Raw genomic sequence first — 21,404 nt, 5'->3', positions numbered from 1 at the left:
CTTGTCAGAGGTCTAATATACGCACCCTATCTAAATCCTTGTCATTTTGTGATAAGATTGTTTGGGTATTTGCGTCAAGATCACAAACTTTAAGTAATAAATCTTGCAGCTCTAATATAAGTCTGTGACAACTGACATACTAGGCTGCGTAAACAAAAATTCGACTTTAACTTCTAAAACGGCGGCTACAACATTTAAATGTATGAGTTTTGTAAAGGACACTAAACTGACAGCAATGGCAGTTGCCAGAGAAAATTGCCAGCTTTCACTCAAGGATTCAATGAATATATTTTGAATAAATGCAACTCCGAAACAAAACAAAAAACAAGCAGAAATTCTGAAAGCCCAGTAATAAATATTTATTACCGTACTGAGGCTTAAGTATGTTTGTGTGACTGTTGACCTATAAAAGTGTGCTGTCTACTAAGCGTGCATTCATCCTGCCTTTTCATCCCATTTATTTCACATCCTTGCATTATCTGCAACAGCTACACAAGCATCCATGGGGAATTCACACATTTTTCAGATTTGAGACTGCCATTGTCTTAAATAATCAGCTAAAGCCAATACAGCTGGCACTGACAATCGGACATGACCATGAATGTCTGTTGCTTATTATTGCGTGAAAACTAATGTATTACAACAAAAGATCTGTACGATTTGATTAAAGTGCTCATAGATGTTCATGCAACTTTTTCTGTCACTGAAAGGAGCTGAGGTTCTTTTCGTCCATAATATAATATAATATAATATAATATAATATAATATAATATAATATAATATAATATAATATAATATAATATAATATAATAATACACAGTCTGACTTAATAGACTTTAAAAAGGATGCACTACATTGGGAGATACATATTTAATTGTTTCTCTCTCTCCCTCTCTGTGGTGTGTGGATGGGTTTTTGAGTAAGTGTATGAAATGAATCAGTTCAATTCATTGAATGCTTTAGATTTTCCTAACCCTCTAAAAGCATTCATAAAAATATACAGTCACTGGCCACTTTGATAGATACACCTTATTAGTACCGTGTTGGAACTTTTTGCCTTCAAAACTGCCTCAATCCTTTGTGGCATACTGTAGATTCAACACTGGAACTGGTACTGAAATTATTTTTTGTCTATATTGACATGATAGCATCAAGCAGTTGCTGCAGATTTGTCGGATGCACATCCATGATGCGAATCTCCTGTTCCCCCACATCACTACAGTGCACTTTTGGATTGATATCTATTGACTGTGGAGGCCATTTGAGTACAGTGAACTCATTGTCATGTTCAAGTTACCAGCATGAGATGATTCGCACTTTATGACATGGTGTGTTATCCTGCTGGAAGTAGCCATCAAAATATGGGTACCCTGTGGTCATAACGGGAGGGACATGGTCAACAACAATACTCTGGTAGGCTTTGGCGTTGACATGATGTGATTTCAAGAAAATGTCACTCACACCATTACACCACCACCACCAGGCTGAACCGTTGATATAAGAAAAGTTGGATCCATGGTTTCATGTTGTTGATGCTCTTGACCCTACCATACGAATGCAGAAATCAAGACTCATCAGACCAGGCAATGCTTATCCAATTTTCTATTGTCCATTTTTGGTTAGCCTGTGCATATTGTACCCTCAGTTTCCTGTTCTTAGCTGACAGGAGTGGCACCCAGTGTGGTCTTCTGCTGCTGTAGACTATCCGCTTCAAGGTTGGACGTGTTGTGCATTCAGAAATACTCTTCTGCATACCTTGGTTGTAACAAGTGGTTATTTGAGTTACTGTTGCTTTTCTATCAGCTCAAACCAGTCTGGCCTTTCTCCTCTGACCTCTGGCATCAACAAGGCATTTGAACCCACAGAACTGCTGCTCACCGGTTATTTTCTCTTTTTCGGACCGTTCTCTGTAAACCCTAGAGATGTTAGTGTGTGAAAATCCCAGTAGATCAGCAGTTTCTGAAATACTCAGACCCGCCCGTCTGGCACCAACAATCATGCCACGTTCAAGTTGTTTAAATCACCTTTCTTCCACATTCTGATGCTCGGTTTGAACTTCATCAGATTGTCTTGACCATGTCTGCATGCCTATGCATTGAGCTGCTGCCATGTGATTGGCAGACTAGAAAATAAGTGTTAACGAACAGATGTACCTAATAAAGTGGCCGGTGATTGTATATTATTATAAAGTCATTCTTTAGGGGTTAGAGTTAAACGTATACATATTTTTGAACTACAAAGAGCTTTAACGCCATATATTAAAAAAAATAAAATGAAATGAAAAAATTGAAATGTTATAAGAGAATGCCTTACTTTATTTTTTATCACTAGTCATATGAGTCATTTGCACTTTGTCACCATACAAAATAAAGTATGCATGCATTTTCATACAGCATGCCATCTTTAATGCTGCCAAAGGCTGTAAAATATTCTGCTAGTTCATTGTATATAGAAAGAACACACTAATTGAACTAGAATAAAGAATAAAAGCATGTTTCGCTAATAACTATTTGGGCAATTAAAAATTAAACAAATACAGCTTCATATAACATTAACAAACTGGGTCAGTGCTTTTGATGTTATATTATACATTCTTGTGCAGTGTGCTTCTGCTTTCAAAGGGTACAGTTCTTGACCAATTTTATATAATGATTCAATTGCCTCTCAGATCTCCTCCAACACCAAAGGAATATGTAATGCATTAGTCAATTAGCACAATGAGCAACATTTTTATCTTTGAGGAACCTCAGGGGGGGATAAAACAAAAAACAATAGTGTTTCTGTCACTTATGCTTGTGGAGGAATGCTTTGAATGAGAAAATATGAATGCATCCAAGTTTTAAAATATGAACTTTAATCTGCATGCATTGTTTACAACATAGATTAAATCAAATACTATAGAATAAAACCCTTAAATAGATTTTTGATAATGTGTAGCAATATAGAAATTATAATATGCAATATAAACATGTTTCATAATTGCTAAGTAAAGCAACACTATGCGAGTTTCTCTCACAGCTTTCTCTTGTGGCTGATACTTGCAATTGCATGTTACCAGTGTCATAAAACTGTTACTGTGATTCCCTCTAGGCTCACATGTATCTGCCGACTATCCTGACAGAACCGCCATAAGCTGACACCTCGTTTGAAAACCATGTCCACCGACCAGGTAATATAACTGTGTTACACTACACTGTGTCCAACAAATATCAACACATGGCAACAGTTGCCTCCATCAGCTGGCACCATCAAGTGTAAGCCTGTCTGATATAAATTTGAGTTCGGGGCTTGAGTCCAATCAGTCTCTCGCTTTTTCTTTGCTTCCTCCGACAAACCCCATTTTAACTGTTTTGTGCCTGTATCTTTAAATGCAAATGAGCTGGTTCCCCCTGCCCACTGTTTGGGGATGTCACTTCAGAATGATATCCCACTTCAGATAAACAAAGCAAAAAAGATGGACATAGACTAAAAGACGGATAAGGCTGAGAATCAGTCATAAATATCAAAGTTAAAACTGAACCAGGAAGTTTCTGAATGGTTAATTGATGTTGGTGTTTATTCAGCTATCCTGCATTGTTGAATGAGCCACACACAAATGCCATACTAATGTTCTCTTATCACACACCAAGGTTCATTCATTCATTCATTTTCTTGTCGACTTAATCCCTTTATTAATCCGGGGTTGCCACAGCGGAATGAACCGCCAGCTTATCCAGCAAGTTTTTACGCAGCGGATGCCCTTCCAGCCGCAACCCATCTCTGGGAAACATCCACACGCGCATTCATACACTACGGACAATTTAGCCTACCCAATTCACCTGTACCGCATGTCTTTGGACTGTGGGGGAAACCGGAGCACCCGGAGGAAACCCACACGAAGGCAGGGAGAACATGCAAACTCCACACAGAAATGCCCACTGAGCCGAGGTTCGAACGAGCGACCTCTTGCTGTGAGGCAACAGCACTACCTACTGTGCCACTGCCTCGCCCACACCAAGGTTATTATAGTTAATAAAAACCAACAACAAAACAAAAACTAGGCAGCTAGCTCTCTGCAACTCTCACATGGTCGCCCACTGAAGCTAAAGTCCTGAAGTCAGTACCTGGATGGGAGACTACATGGGAAAGCTAGTTTGCTCTCTCTGCGGGTCCTAACACCCCAGTATTGTGAAGGGGGACTCTATACTGCTTAGTGAGCGCCATCTTTTGGTTGAGATGTTAAACCCTTTCTGTGGTTGTTGAAAATCCCAGGTAAAAAGAATAACCCTGATTAGATGTTTAAAGTTTTTTTATCTTTGGTTGGATGTTTTTTTTTTACACAATATTCTAATGATTTTGAATCTTGCACCTAACAAATATACTACTTCATAAAAAAATAAAAAATAAATAAAACTAACACTGAAACAAAAAATAAATAAATAAATAAATAAATAAATAAATAAATAAATAAACTAAAACTAAGCAATTTCAAAAAATAAAATGTAGTTAAGCTGCCTCCAAAAACTGAAAACTAACTGAATTTAAAAACAAAAAGTCCAAACAAAATAAAAATTAAAACTAATGGAAAATACAATAATTATTATAACCTTGACACACACACACACACACACACACACACACACACACACACAAACAAGAAGTACATACCGTAGCTCAAAAAATATAGTTCACAATGCTATAGAAAGGTTGCTTTTTGAAGTGTCTATGGATCACTGATAGGTCCAACTTTTAAATCCCAGTCTTTTTGCAAATCCTGTCTTATGGACATGATAATACATGTTACTACTGAGGCAATATGCACATGTCAATTAATATCGGTGGGAGGGGATAACCACACTGCTACATCATTCGGTGTGCCACAAAATCCTAGTTTAGGCATAGTTTAATGTCAGAAAAGTTAAAAAATAGACTTGATGTGCTTATATCAATCCAATATGACTATGTGTATACATTATACCTACACACATGTCCAAACATCTCCCAAAAGTTGATTTTGCATGATAGGTGCAGTAAAGTAACTCATCACTTCTTACAGAGTAGTCTACAAAAACAACATGTGATGTGTGCCTTAAAGCAGATCACACTGTTCCACTCATAGGTATTTCTTCACAGTATATGTCCATGGTCCTGCTGGGGATGAGCAGGGCCGTGTGTACCGGGTATACTGTAAGTAATTTATAGTAAGCTTAGAAGTCAACTTTTTCTTTTAACTTTAACCTGACAGTCTCCTCAACAAATTCTCCAATGACTGCTAGCTGACATGTAGTTTTTAAAGTTACTTGCATTCAGCAAAATGTCTAAAGTTTAACATCACTATGCGACAAAGAATATAGTCACATTTTATGGTACTGTAATTTGCGAGTAAATAAAATGCTTTTAATACTTAAAAGGTAAATAATTATGCACAGTTCAACGGCTTGTGAGATTGCTAGAAAGTCTTTTACTGACACTGAAGAGGGCACTGCACATGATCCTTTATTTCACTACTAGGGAGAAATGCTGTAAAACTCCATCTCTGCCTCCCTCTCTTTCTCACTTTGGACATTTTACCCGCTGGTTTGTTTGTGAGGTAACTTTTCCTCTCCTCTCTGATGTTAAAGCGATGCTTGTGTGCTTATTTATAGTTTTTAATAAAAAACAATACATATTGTGTTGTGAAGAAAAAATCTAATTATGAATGGAAAGCATCATCAATGCACCGTGATGCACCAAGATATCGAATTGAACCGAATCGATGGCATGATAATCGTAACCAAACTGAACCGTGAGACCAGAGTTGATTCACACCCCTATGATGTAGCTTTATAATTCATTTTCTGTTAGGTTAAAGGGATTTTAGCAATAATGCTTCTCTAAATTTCCTTCATCTTAGATTTTTTGCAATAAATGTAAATATGTAGGTTTATAAATTCATATTCTGTTAGGCTAAAGGGATTTTAGCAATAATGCTTCTTAAATTTATCTTAGGTTGTTGGAGAAAAAAAAATCATGTAATGCAGGTTTATAAAAATTAATTTTACTTGACACAATCACCATTTATTTTGTCAGATTTGGAACTGATTAAAATGAAGCTGCTTAAGAGTCAAAAGCGGCATTACAGTTTGTCACGAAAGGTTTCTGTGCTTGTGCATAAACACTTTTGCAATTACAAATCTTTTCTTCATTGAATTTATTCAGACTGCAAATTAAAATTCTCAGTATTCTCTGCTGATTAAGCTTTGTATTTCTGCTCTGAATGCTTTTCTAGTGTGAATCTTCTCTAAATTTCCAAACTATGCAGTGGTTTTATAATTTTTGCTCTTTTTAAGTGTCACTTTGGTTAATAACATTTGCATCTAGAAGCTTCTGATAGATTTTATTTTGTGTACGTCGACAGCAAGTTGATTTTGGAAAGAGCAGACTGTGTGAGGGCGAAGAGCACACGAGAAGTGTACATATCTGCCCTGATCTCATCAGCCAGAAGTTTGTGATGACCACATCAGAGCGAAGCTGTCATGAGAGATGTTCCTCTCTTCAGATCAAAGATGTGAGGAGAAGTTTAGTAAAGGCATGCTTCGCCCAACACGAACAGACCTGAGTGACCTTTGGAGAAAGGCAGTATCAGATTCATCATGATAGGTTTACATCTTGAGTCTTTGGAGTATATCTTTTTGGGAATGGTAGGAAGCTGTTGATCATTTCAAGCTATGATGAGAGATGTGTCGGTAGGACACAGATTATATAACAATATCTGTTACAGTTTGTGTGCAAAAAAAAAAGGAAATCAGTGCTATACAAGTTGAAGCCAAAACAGACAGATGCAAAGGCAAAACACTGAGGATGAACAGAGTAAAAAAATGAAGTGATAGTTATCACCATATTACCCACTTGATTTAATACATCAGTTGTAAACATCACGTTCTTTGAAAAGGTATGAGTAAATATGCAAATGAGGCACATATGCTAATTAGCATACGTTTCTAGCACAAAAATCTGAAAAATTTAATTGGAAATGAAATCTTTTTACACATTGGAGTGAAAGGGTTTTTACACAGAGGGGCTTTGGGAAATCTCTTTTAACACTCCATAATTCAGAAGATACTGCCAACAATAAAATGTATGTATGTTTCATCAAATAATGTGAACACTGCAAAAAAACTTTAGAATATAGATGTAGATAGAACTGTGATAGATGGTGTATGAGTTTATAGAGATGGATTTGTTCTTTATTATTCAATCAAAAATATTTAGTTTTAGGGGAAAATGAAGTACATAGCATTTAAAAAATAAAAGATTGCAAATAAAAAAAAAAAATTTAATTAAAAACCTTATGTCAATGATAATAAATTTTTTTGTATTGCAAAGAATAAACTATTGTCCAATTATGCAGTTACCACCATTTTCATTGCACATTTATTCATTTTGTTCTCTCTTCCGCTGTCATTTATTGCCCATCTATGTTTGTAAGTTAAAATGTTTTGCTTGTGAGCTGAAAAGTTTTGTATTCATATAAATGCTGCTGAAGTGGAAATACTGTATATGATTCATTGCAGTAAGAAGTAGAAAAAGCTCCAAGCTCCTTTTAAGAAAAAAAAAACCTTTAATGTATAAATAAATATACAGTTTGACAAATATTACTGCTGTTAGACAACAAAATGTACTTTTGAGGCGTTTTAGTTGAGAATGTAGTTGTTAAGCAACAACTTTTTTTTTGGGGGGGGGGGGGGGGGGTGGGGGGGGTGGGGGGGCTCTTTTGTAATCACTTTAGAGATTAGGCTATAGAGAATAATTCAAACACTAGCTCTAAAGTGACGTTAGTGAATTAGCATCAGCTTCTGCTATTTTGACATCAGCTGCAGATGTGAATGAATGGTGGAAGAAAGTAGTTCCTAATAAAAAATAATTATTCTGGAGTCATAATAAGTCATTTCTTATTGTTTATTTCGTGAATAAATAAAAATAAGGTCAGTATTATTAGCCTCCTTAAGAAATATTTACAGTATATTTTTGATTTAAACAACAAATAAGTTACAAAATAATTCGACTAATTATTTTAACTTTTGTAGTTAACTGATTAAGTCTAAATTACACTTTTATCTGAATAAAAGACTTAAAGGGACTTTGTCTGAATAAAACTGTCTTGCAAAATAACTAGTAAAATGCTCTGCACTGACTGTCAGCATGGGGAAGATAAAACAGATATTAGAAATGAGTCAGTTAAACTATTATGTTTAAAAATGTGTTGTAAATAAATCATGTGTTGAAGACGCAAATCAAAAATGAATGAAGGCAAAACTAAACGAGTTGAATATGACTTACGCGTGACTGAAAACTACATTTGATCAATGTCTTACATCTGCTTTTTTAGTACTTGCCAACTGTTTGTAAATTCAAGACTGCATTTCCTAACGTTAAACTATGTACACTAGATTTCTGATTAATAATGGTCTCTGCGTAGCCGAGGACTTCCTATATTAACAGTGTTAAAATCGCTATTGAAAACAGAAGTCTAATATCATCAACAGTGGACATTTTGATAGTGTTTCACAACATGAGCATGACTGTAGTTTAATCTTTTTATTACCTGTGTCAATTTGGGCGTCAACTTCTGACGAATGCGAGGAACTGATCCGCGCAGCACCGAGAGCAAGTGCCGCGAAAACAGGGAGCGAGCATAAGCGAGTCGAGTGCCGAAGGGAGCTAAAGCACGCGAGAGAGGCTCTGCCTTTCAGTCCCCAAAGTGTCATTAAGTTTGACATGTTTCCCCCTTACACGCAAATTGTAAAGACAGTTGTTGTGTAAGAATCCTTGCTTGTAAAATACATTTAGAATGTTTAAGCAAATTGGATGAACGTGATCATGCGTGTAGATCTGAAGAGTGTCGCTCTAGCTCACCGAAAACCGCTGGAAAAACAGGCTGAATGCGCTGTACTGCGCGCGTTGCGCGCGTCTGTTCCCTAGTGACAATAACAATTGACTGATATCATCTGTCTGTATTCCTCAAAGTTGTTTAGAATTAAATGTTTAGTGATGCTGAGACACAACGCCTATATGTGCCTTTTTTCATGCACCCCTTACGTCCATGCCGCAGCACCGAAATTAGGCACCGAAATTCATATGCTCATTTGATACGGGTACATACCGGTTGCCAAGGTACCGGTGCAAAAATGGCACTGGGTTTTGGTACCCAACCCTAGTTTTTAGAATCCCTGTGTTTGATTTTCTTATTTATACTCGTAGCAGTGTGATATGGCCTGCGGCTTCGTGCAAACGCACACCTCCCACCAGTGCTGATATATAGCCATATCGCACTGCTACTCGTGTGATATTATAATATAATATATGTAATATATATGTAAAAATTTCACCACAAATATATCAAATAAACTTACTTGCTATATTTGACTCACAATCTGAATCCATAATCCATGAATATGTTTTTTGTTTTGTTTTTGTTTTTTGTCTTGCAGTGTCAAAAATGTAGTTAGTAGTAGTTAAAATGAATACTTTTTGTATTAAAAAGGATTCATATTCGTGGCGATTGTTAAATCACTGAAATTATACATTTCTAATCAGCTTTTTTTTTTTACTTAACCACTTTGGCTTTCTCTTGAACTTTCACATTTCTGAAGTAAAGCAAGCCATTAATTTAATGTCTCTCTCTCTCTCTCTCTCTCTCTCTCTCTCTCTCTCTCTCTCTCTCTCTCTCTCTCTCCCTCTCTCTCTCTCTCTCTCTCTCTCTCTCCCCTTCCCCTCCCTCCCCTGTTAGGTTTTGTCTATCATGGGAATTTAATAACATGGAGTGGGTAAGGCATTTTAATTAAATCTTTTCTTATGTGGATATCTTGGTGCAATTAAGACGCAACACTCCTTATCTAATACAATACTGATATTTTGGATAAAAAAAAGAAAAAGACAAAAAGAAAAAAAAGAAAAACATTCAATTACACTTTGTGCATCACTGCCCAGTTTCTGTTGTTTGAAAATCGATAGTAATTTTCTGCTGATGATGAACAATCTCATTGGCGAAGATGCATTTTGATACGGTTTCAAATGTATCTCAAATTCAAAATGATTATTGTTGTTCACTTCAGGGCAAAAAAAATGAATTGGCTAATTCTTACACAAGGCATTTAAACATGTTTTTAAAAATCATGTAATAAAAAACATCCAAGGACATAAATTTTGGTATAAAGATGAGTTTTTAATAGATGAATGCTTGTCATCTTTTATTAATTTTCATATTTTTCCAAACCACTTTATTTTTTATTCATTTTATCAAATGCTTAGCAAATACTGAACTGAGAAAATGCACACACAATTAATAGCACATTCTGAATAATAATTAATAATACAAAAACAGAGTCCTAGTTCAAAATATATAGAGATTTTTTTTTAATTAAGAAAAAATATAAACTTACCGGCCACTTTATTAAGTACACCTGTCCAACTGCTCATTAACGCAAATTTCTAATTAGCCAACCACATGGTATCAGCTCAATGCATTTAAGCATGTAGATGATCTGCTGCAGGTCAAACCGAGCATCAGATTCGAGAAGAAAGGTGATTTAAGTGTGGCATGTTTGTTTGAGCCTGACGGGCTGGTCTGAATATTTTAGAAACTTATGATCTACTGGGATTTTCAAGCAAAACCATCTCTAGGGTTTACAGAGAATGCTTAAAAAAAGAGAAAATATCCAATGAGCGGCAGTTATTTCGGTGCAAAAGCCTTGTTGATGCCAGAGGTCAGAGGAGAATGGCCAAACTGGTTTGAGCTGACAGAAAGGCAACAGTAACTTAAATAACCACTCGCTACAACCAAGGTATGCAGAAGAGTATTTCTGAAGGCACAACTCGCCCAACCTTGAAGCGGATGTGATGGAATGGGAGATTCGCACCATGAATGTGCATCCGACAAATGCAGCTACTGCTTGATGTCAATAAAGACCAAAATCTCTGAGGAATATTTCCAGTACATTGTTGAATCTATGCCATGAAAGATTAAGGCAGTTCTGAAGGCAAAAGGGGCACCAACTCGCTACTAGTATGGTGTACCTAATAAAGTGGCCAGTGATTGTGTATTTTTATAAATGTTTTTAGATGGTTAAGAAAATCTGAAGCATTCAATGAATTGAACTAATCCATTTCATGCACTTAAAAATCCATCCACATACCCCAGAGAGAAAGAGATTGAGAGAGAGGAACAATTAAACCATTCCAAACCATTCCAAATCAAATGCATGGTGATTTGGCATTCCTTTTGATGGATGAAAGTTCAATATACATTGCATTTACTCCATGGTTTGTTGAAATTTTAAATTTACATTGTCTGAAAGGTGTAGTTCTAAATAACTGTGCTGCTCTCAAACAATATCCATAATAGCAAATAAAACTGTTCTAATTAGTCCAATTATACTTTCAGCCAGGTCTAAAATTGGCTAAAATTGCATACTTGCCTACAACATAGTATGTTAAAAACAGTATATAAGCCAAGTAGTATGTTCAAATTCATAGTAATCGAAAAACCTATGCAAGAGGCACCCGGATGACCTACTAGTTCCAGCGATATTCTGAAAAAGGCAGATGTTATGCTATCCTACGTTGTCATGCAAGAGAATTCATGAATGGGAGTGAAGCAACGCAACCGACAAGTGATAATGACAAAAACTTTTTCCACCTGGGGATTCATGATAGAGTCGATAGAGGATAGTTGTAATATTTCTCTCTATATCGAGATCTTTTAAGCCAGTTAACTGAAACTAGTTAAAAGTGTCTGCATTAAATGGCATCATTGTTATATTTGCAACAAAACAGAAAATGCAGTTTAGTTTCAAACAGGAGTGTTACAATACAATAATGTGTTACAATAATGTGCTTTTGTGTATTATGTGTGACATGCTTGTATGCTGCAATCAAATTGCCTTTGGGAAATAAATAAAGACTGACTGACTGACTGACTGACTGACCAGCCTGATCTCACGAGAAAACGTAAGTATTTTACGTTTTGTCAGTTTAGTGGCTAAGTTGTACGAAATCGTACGAGTTCAGGTAACGAAAATGTACGATTTTAAAAAGGAGGCGTGGCACCCAACCCCACCCCTAACCACCACTGTCTTTGGGTGGTGAGCAAATCGTACTAAATTGTTTGAATAAGATATGAATTCATACGAATTAGCCACTAAATCAAAAAGTTACGAATTGCCGTGAGATTGCATTGGACTGACTGACTGAATTGACCCCATAGTCTGGGTTAGTTGTAAAACATCCTGGGGTAAGATGTAACATGATTTCCACCGGGGTGAGATGTACAAATTTTGATTTTAAAAATGGATTTGAAAGCTTTTGATTCAACACTAAGTTATTGCTGTGAATAATTGCTGTGTTTAAAATGTGCATCAGCTTCAACAATTGAAAACTATTTGTATTTTGAGTCTTCATAAGGCTACAGAGGACAGGTCAAACACTGCACCCACAATTTTTGGCTTTGAGGTTTTTCTCTTCCAAAACCCATAGAAATAATGTATTAAATCATATAAATACAGATTTAAATCTGCTTGTTTTGGTGGTAACATTTCACTGATGATTTGGTGGTAACATTTCACTGATGTTAAGAGTCTTATAGCCATGAATTTGCTCTTTGCTCTTTATACAGCCAACATCGTCAACAACATGCATTGAAATTATCTATACAGAGAAACACAACATATTATTTAACTTTGATGGATTTAACTACAAGGCAAGTCAAGAGAAGTTTACTTATGTTGCACATTTCATACACAGTGGCAATTCAAAGTGCTTTAAATACACAAGAATAAAAGTAAAACATAGTATGAAACAAATTAAATGTGCTAAAACAGGTTATGAGAGGATAAAAAGAAGAGAAAAAAATAATAGTGCGATCTTTCAGATATAGCACAGTGATCATGGTGAGGCCGGTAAGGAATCCATTACAGTAATCCACCCTGCTGCTGATAAAAGCATAAACAAGTTTCTCTATGTCCTCACTGGAAACAAAGCATCTAATTCTTGCAATGTTTTTGAGATGGTAGTGTGCAGATTTAGTTACTGCTTTGAAGCTCAGATCTGACTCCAGAATCACACCAAGATTCTTGACTTTTTTGTGGTTATTTTTTGTGGTTTTCAGGTCAATAGACCAGAAGTCAGTAGGCAGTAAGGCTAAGTAGATTTGAGTGTCATCAGCAAAGCTGATCAAATCAGGCATTGCTGTCCTAAAATAAGTTAAGTAAAAATATTACTTTATCAGCTCAAATAGTTTTTCCTCTTTATCACCTTCTGTGTTTGCCACATGACTCAAATGTTTCTTATGTGTAAAGTAAATCTGCTGATTTGTAACCAAACCCTGATTGTAGAGACTGGAAGTGTTACAACTGTCACCGCTCTCCCTGCACAGATAAATACTTGTTTGTGAATCAGAAATTAAACATGTAGATTTTCTGTTTAATCTCACCATTTATTTGGTATATTTTAGTGTATGCGGTTAATATTTAAACTAAATGTACTACAATGAGGATAAAAAAGCTACCTAGGCTTTATAACTTTGCTTTGTCATAGAACAAGCCTTCAATGTGCTTTAAACATGCTTTAATGCCACATAACTAGCTACAAATGCATACATTTGACGAACTAGATATAAATATATAAATATATAAAAATTAAATTATTCAATTTAAAAACAGTCGTGGCATTAAAAATTTATATAGTTTAAATATAGATTATTTTGGTCAAAAATTGTTTTAACTGCTACTGCTAATGATAGCAAACTCTCCGTGGTAATAATAATAATAATGCAATTTATTGAAAAATGCCCTTCATGACACTCAAGGTCACTGTACTGGGCAGCTAGAACAATCAGTTCAAATAAAAACACAAAAACAATAGAATACAATGCAAACTTTAAAAATGCAATTGGGTTTGGATTTAAATCGTGAAAGCGAGTCTAAATTACGGAGATCAGGAGGGAGTGAATTCCAAAGCTGAGGAGCAGAGTGGCTGAAGGATCTGCTCCCCATGGTGACAAGGCAGACAGAGGGAACAGTGAGGTGAATGGAGGAAGAAGACCTGAGTGTTCGAGAAGGTGTGACGATATGAACAAGATTAGTAAGGTATGGAGGACCGAGATTGTGGATGGCTTTAAAAGTGAGAAGAAGTATTTTATAATTAATTCTGAAAAAGATGGAAAGCCAGTGAAGCTGTAGTAGAATTGGTGTGATGAGACAGACAGAGGGGTTTTTTGTGATAATACGGGCTGCAGCATTTTGTACCAGTTGTAATTTTTTAGGGAGGCCTAACAGAAGGGAATTACAGTAATCTAAACGAGATGTGACTAAACTATGAACTAGAATGGCAGCTGAATGAGGTGTGAGGCAAGGATGTAAACGATTTATATTTCGAAGGTGGAAATAAGCGGACCGGGTGACATTATTAACATGTGAATCGCATCAAATACACTTCTTCTCTACTAATGTAACATCTAGTCAACAAAGAACAGTAATTGCTTCATAATATGACAACACTGTGTACAGTAGGCACGTTGATTTGTTTGCAATCAAACTTAAAAAAGTGTTTTAAATCTACATCTGAAGTCCCTTCTTGTCAAAACAGACTGCGTCCATATATATATATATATATATATATATATATATATATATATATATATATATATTATTATTGTCGTTGTTATATTTTATTTTTAAATTTTATATTAATAATAATAATAATACAATTATTATTATTATTATTATTATTATTATTTTATTTCACAAAATTGTATATAATAATAATAATCATAATATTAATCATATTCATTCATTCATTTTCTTTTTGGCTTAGTCCCTTTATATATCCGGGGTCGCCACAGCAGAATGAACCGCCAACTTATCCAGCATGTTTTTATGTTGCGGATGCACCTTCCAGCTCCCTTCCCATCTCTGGGAAACACCCACACACTCTTTCACACTTATACTCTATGGACAATTTAGCTTACCAAGTTCACCTGTATCGCATGTCTTTGGACTTAAAACTTTTTTTTTCTCAGGTTCAACAACAAAGCAAATTTTTCTTCAAAAATATTAATTGCATTGTTTGTTGTGTTGTTTACAGTCAACTGACTCCTGAAGCAGAATAAATAAATGTATGTCCCCCACGTCCCCCCCGGCATTTACGCCCCTGGGGTGAACAGGCAAACTCCACACAGAAACGCCAACTGACCCAGCCGAGGCTCAAACTAGCGACCTTCTTGATGTGAGGCAACAGCACTACCTACTGCGCCATTGCGTTGCCCCATAATCATAATAATAATAATATTTATTTAATATTTTCATTAATATTAATGGTCAATAATTGTTCTGGAAGTTTTTGGCCATTATTAGTTATTATTATTATTATTATTATTATTATTATTATTATTATTTCAAATAAGTGTACATTTTAACCCAACAGTTGTTGTTGATTTTTTACGCAAACTTGTATCAAAACAACCCAGCATGATTAAAAGTGTAATCGTAAGAACATGAAACAACACAAGGTTGAGTAAACACTGACAGAACTTCATTTGTGGGTGAACGAGTCCTCTAACATTGGCTGTTTTTTTTTTTTTTTTTTTGCTTCTAGGTCAGATTAGGGTAAACACTTGTGCCGAGGCACACCAGCACATCGGTGCCAAAAACACAGCCTGGCTCATCTCATTTTCCACAGAGATGGTTTGGCAGAGCTCATGCCACTTTTAATCCTCCTTTGAGTACATTCTTCTGACTGTTAACTTCCCACCCCAGATCAAGTGCGGCACAACTGATAACGTAAAGCCTGAGGTGGCTGTTTGCGTGATTCTCCAGTTGCTCACATGCTCCGTTCATTTTGAAGGCTTGCCAGAACCAGATGTCTACATTTTGTCAAGGTCTGCAGAGCAATCCTGTCCTGAATTTGAGTCTGTGATTATGCGTTTGTGATGGAAGTCATGTAAAAGCATATACTTAAACTAGTCTATTGGTTGCTAAGGTAACCAAAATGGATTGGCTCTCATGCTGTTTATAAAAATCTTAAATCCTGCATATTTGAAACTACTGCGCTTTGGTGACCTCGAGGACCTGAAGGTACAATAGAAAACGATTATAAGCTGTGATGTAGCTATGTTCTCCCGTCTTTGCTTCACCATCATAGATGCTTGTCTGGCCCTGCGCCCTTCCTGTCATTCCCATTCTGTACTATCACTAGTTAAACTACCTTACGGGTGTGTGACGTTCTACTCCGTGATCTTGAGCTGAGAGAACGTACCTGTCTCGCTTCTTTTTTAAGCCTAAGTATTCACACGCCAGTTTACACAGTTGCGCTTGACAAGTTGTGACATTTTTGTCAAGCGTATTCAAGAAAAGCCTGCCATATACATTGCATCTGTTTATATGCCCAGCACGCTGAATAAATGTGAATGCTTGTTTAACTCTCGTGTACATAGAGCTTTAACACACTTCAAGTGTCAATGCTTAAGAAAAAGAAAGAAAATTATATGAGAATATGAAAGTTTAGGGTTTACCCCTGGATAGTTAATATTTGTTACCATATGTTCTCTTTAGTAAAAAATGCTATAAAGGGTTATGAATGCTCCGATCAGGATTTTTGCATCCGAGACCAAGTACTGATTCCATGTCATGGTGATCGCCCAATACTGAGTACCGATTCTAATGCTCCAAGCTTTATAATGCATAAAAATATTTTCCCTCTATATAGGATACTTACTGTAAGTGGAGCTTTCTTCCTATCTAAAAGAATAAATTAAGGTTGCTGTATATAATCACTAAAACATATCTTGTATATCTGGATGTGCACCTGCATCTTATAAACTCATGAACAAACACTTGTGATTGGTTCATGAGATTGGACAGATTCATGAGTACTGATCGAGTCATAAAATGTGATTATAGGCCAATACCGCTCTTCGGCCGATCAGAGCATCTCTAAAATTGGACAGTACATTACACACACAGAGCGGCACATACTCACACTCTTTTCCCAACTCTACCCCTGAACCCAACTCTCACAGAAAATGTTCTGCTTTTTTTTACATTTGCAAAGTACTTCATTCAGTATGATTCAGAATATAAGTCCATAAGATAAGTCCACACTAAGATATTAACTAAAAAATAAAACCACAAACACATACATACGCCCTTAATTTATTATTCTTTTTTTATATATTTTTTTTAGGGGATTTAACCTTTATTGCTAGGACGGTGGAGATTTACAGACAGGAAAGCATGGGGAGCTGAGAGAGGGGAAAGAACGGCAAAGGACCTCGAGCGAGGAATTAAACTCCGGTCGCCGCATGCACCTGGGTGCTATATGTTGACGCACTAACCACTAGGCTATTGACGCTGACTCCCTCAATTCATTCTTTTTTAGAGTGATTCAGTCTTACCATTCACACAGGGCTTTAGTGTCTAAGCTTGACTTAGGGTGTCTGAAGTTGGGGGTGATGTGATGGTCATAGCAATGTAAGTCAATGAAATTAGTCCTCAAAAAGTTCAGAATATCTCAATTTGTGCAGATGAAGATGAATTTTTAATAATGGTAATTATTACGCTACATGACTCAAAACTACTGGTCATGAGGGACTGCACAATTTCAGTTGATGTTCAGTTTTTATTTCAGTGAAGAGTAAATTAAGCACCCCCATTTTTTTTTCAGTGCAACATTCCAGAAGATTTTTAGCTGAAACCATGGTCTAAGGAGAACCACAAAATGCAAGGCACCCGCAATTGCAAATTTAAAAATCCAGCATGAATTTATAGGCTAAACAATAATGAATAACCGTTGCTCCTGACATTGCATTGAGGTCTTAATTTCAGAAAAGATTTTAAAGTGTTTCCATTTGTCTATAAATCACTAAATGGCCTAGAACCCCAATATATTACAGATATGCTCACTGAATTAAAACCATGTCACTCAGAACATTAAGATCAAGTAAATTTGAAATTCCAACAGGTCAGTCAAAGCAGAGTGAATCCACCTTCAGCTTCTGTATTGCACCCCCCACTGCTGGAATCAGCTTCCTGAAATGATCAGATGTGCTCCAACATTAGGCATATTCAAATCAAGACTAAAAAAACATCTGTTTTTCTCTCCCGTTACTGAATGAGCACTGTGCTACGTCTGACAATTCACTCTATTATATTATTGTGTTCTTTTATTCTTGTTTATGTAAAGCACTTTGAATTACCATTGTGGATGGAATGTGCTATATAAATTAACTTGGCTTATATCTATATCTATATATATCTATATATAATATATAATAATATATAATATATAATATATAATAATATATCTATATATATATATATAAAATAAATCAGTTATTAGAAATGAGTTATTAAAACTATTATGTTTAGAGATGTGTTAAAAAATATCTCTTTGTTGAACAGAAATTGGGGGGGGGGCTATAATTCTGACTTCAACTGTATATATATATATATATATATATATATATATATATATATATATATATATATATATATATATATATATATATATATATATATGATTATTTAATATTGTATACTTTATTTTCTATATATTTGCATAATATTTTTAAATGCTATTTTTTTATTATTATTATTTTTCCAATACCAGAAGGCTAAGCAAATATGTCAATGTATTCCCCCTGAATATTAGCTCTGTATTGCTTACAAATTGTAGCAAAATCACTAAATATGATGCTACAATCTGGCAATAAATGCCTTGTGTTCTTGTGAGCCCGTCAGCCATTACAGTATATTTCATATAATCATAGCTAATACCAGGAACATGTTGGCTGTCTGCTTGAGATTTGGAGTGGTGAAATAACTTGTGGTGGCAGTATGTTTTATTGCCCTGGCTCAGGAGGCTGGTGAGAACATCTGCCTAATTGTTTAGTGTCATTGCGGGGCCCCATCGCATGCTCATTGTAGAATTAGCTGTGACAGTGTTTGCTCTGAGAGATACTGACATGTTGGCTCCGGCTCGGCACACCTCAGTATGCAGACCCCACTATATCACCTCGGGTGGCCTGCTTTTCGCTGACTGAATCTCTCGACAGAAACACAGAGCGAATGGTTTTATTCAGATATACATTAGCTTTGGCCCGTGAGGCATCTTGTGTCTCATAAACCTCTCATTAAGGGTTTATTTTGGAGGGCCAGGGTTGTGGGAATACCCAGCAGAGCATGCTCTACACCAGAGATTCACAAGAGTACGAGGCACATAAAAGCCACTCTTTCTTCTTCTGGCTTGCAGCGAGCATTAGCTGCTTCAGTGGCACAGGTTCACTGAGCCATAGGTGCATTCGGAGTAATTCGCGGAATGCCATCTGAACACGACGATAGGGGTGGAAGTCACTCTAGATGAAAGCTGCAATGCCATATAATTCTTAAGCTTGTTTCGAACTGTACAATGATGCATTTTTGAGCAGGGATGGAAATGGAAGGCGCTGTGGCATGGTTGGTTTATGGGTCAGTTGTGTAAACCAAATGTATTTATTACAGAAAGGCAGTTTAATATGAGAACTTTGCTGTGCTGTTAAATAGCGTAGTCTTTATGTCTGTTTTTATCTGTAAGATAGATAGTCCTTCGTAGTTTAGTTTCAAAGACATTTCAAATAAGTTTTAAAACCTTCATTGTTAGTGTTTATAAATATATATATTAACAATATCACACATGTAGAAGTGCATTATGGCTGAATATTGGCACTGGTGGGAGGCGTGCCATGAAACGAGGTTGCAGGCCGATGTACAGCCATGTTGCACTGCTATGAGTGTGATATTGCGTTTTTACAACAGTTTGACAGCATAATAATAATAATTGCGTATTTGAAAAATAAAATCAAACACTGAGAATCTAAAAATAATTTTGTATGAGGAACTACTTTCTTCTGCCGTTCATTCACATCTGCAGCTGACATCAGAACAGCAGAAACTGTTGCTGCTTCACCAATGTCTCTGTAGAGCTAGTGTTTTAATGATTCTCTTGCGTAATGTCTAAAGTGATGACAATTTAGTCATTTTTGCTCACATTTAAGATTTTAAGGCTGAACGGCATGAATTGCCATCAGTCTACTGAGATTTCCCAGTATTTCTCTGTTGCAATTTGGAGATCACAATAATTAACAGCAAAAAAGCTAAAGCAGTGCATACATTACCAGATTACTGTAGTGTTTGCGATAAGGAAAAAGGCTAAACACATGCGGGCATTTCTTTTTTTCTTTCTTTTCATTGAACTAGTCTGCAGTAACGAAAACAGGAGACTTATTAGGAACAAACAGATGGCCAACAGAAAAGAAACTCAGGGTTATGCAAAGAATGGCCAACACAAAATACATACATTCCTTATATGTGAGTCCTATCTCACACTCAATACACAACAATTACATGGTATAAATACAGCACTACAACATAAAAAAAAAGAGATCGACTGTCATTTACCTATTTTATAATGATTTGATCAGCTATAGTTAGAAATTGTGAGTTTTTCTCCTCTAAGGGCTCATTATGCGGTCTCTGACGCCATCTTGTGGATGAACATCATCAACCGTCTTTGCTCTCCTTAATGACAGGCTAATGACAGTCAAAGTGCTGCATCTCAAAAATTATAAATATTTAAAATACATGCTATCCTTATGAATATGCATAGTTGCAATCTAAACAACTACATTCTCACCCGAAAAGCCTCAAAAGAACATTTTCCTGTCGAACAGCTGCCCTATTTAGTGAGACTAGTGAGTTTATTGATCTGCTGTGGGTGGAGTAACATACAAGGGTGAATATCAGGGTGTTAGGGTGTTATAACAGGAATATCGCACGGCTATTAGCCAATCAGATTCGAGAACCAGACAAATCTGTTATGTGTGTGTGTGTGTGTGTGTGTGTGTGTGTGGTTGTGTGTGTGTGTGTGTGTGTCTGTGTGTATACACAGTAAATTTTGCTGTGTTAAAGAAACTCTTAAAGAGTTAAATTTAACACTGCAAGTGAGTGTATTTGGTCCCACTAGAATTGGTGTTAAATTAACACTTTTCGTTGTGTTAGATTTTCAGAGTAAAATTAACTCGATTTTGAGTTAAACTTTAACAATGGTCAACACTGAAAATTGTTAAGCTGTTTTACTCTATTCAGAAATGACTCTGACTGGTGTTCCTTAATTTAACACCACACAGAAATGAACTCAGGTTAAATGTTAATACATCACTAATAAAGAGTCGATTTTCAAACCATATGGTGTTGCTTTAACTGTCATTATTTCACTCTGTTGCCATTTTTTAATGCTACTGAACATACTAAAATACATTAAACAACAAATAAAACAAAAAAACACACTTAATATCAGTTAAAACTTTTAAACGAAAGAATAGTTTAAGAATGACCCATCACTACATGTCACCACTG

General features: G+C 35.9%; 1 protein-coding gene across 19 annotated transcripts in view; it reads left to right on the top strand.

Moving 5' to 3' along the window:
• Nucleotides 1-21,404, top strand: part of LOC147837115 (uncharacterized) — a 533,045-nt gene that overhangs the window by 346,476 nt on the left and 165,165 nt on the right. For 10 of the 19 annotated variants that reach the window (XR_015478584.1, XR_015478578.1, XR_015478579.1 and 7 more), the window contains one exon: nucleotides 3,091-3,169. The gene's annotated coding sequence lies outside the window, so the exon portion shown is untranslated. Of the gene's footprint in view, nucleotides 1-3,090; nucleotides 4,370-6,376; nucleotides 7,378-9,748; nucleotides 9,880-21,404 lie in introns of those variants that run through there. The other 9 variants (XR_015478590.1, XR_015478577.1, XR_015478591.1 and 6 more) reach the window with 4 other exon arrangements.

Source organism: Danio rerio, chromosome 2, assembly GCF_052040795.2.
Source record: "Danio rerio strain M-AB ecotype USA chromosome 2, GRCz13ab, whole genome shotgun sequence".
Taxonomy (NCBI): domain Eukaryota; kingdom Metazoa; phylum Chordata; class Actinopteri; order Cypriniformes; family Danionidae; genus Danio; species Danio rerio.
The sequence above is the reverse complement of the archived record's forward strand: the minus strand, read 5'-3'. Positions and strand labels throughout refer to the sequence as shown.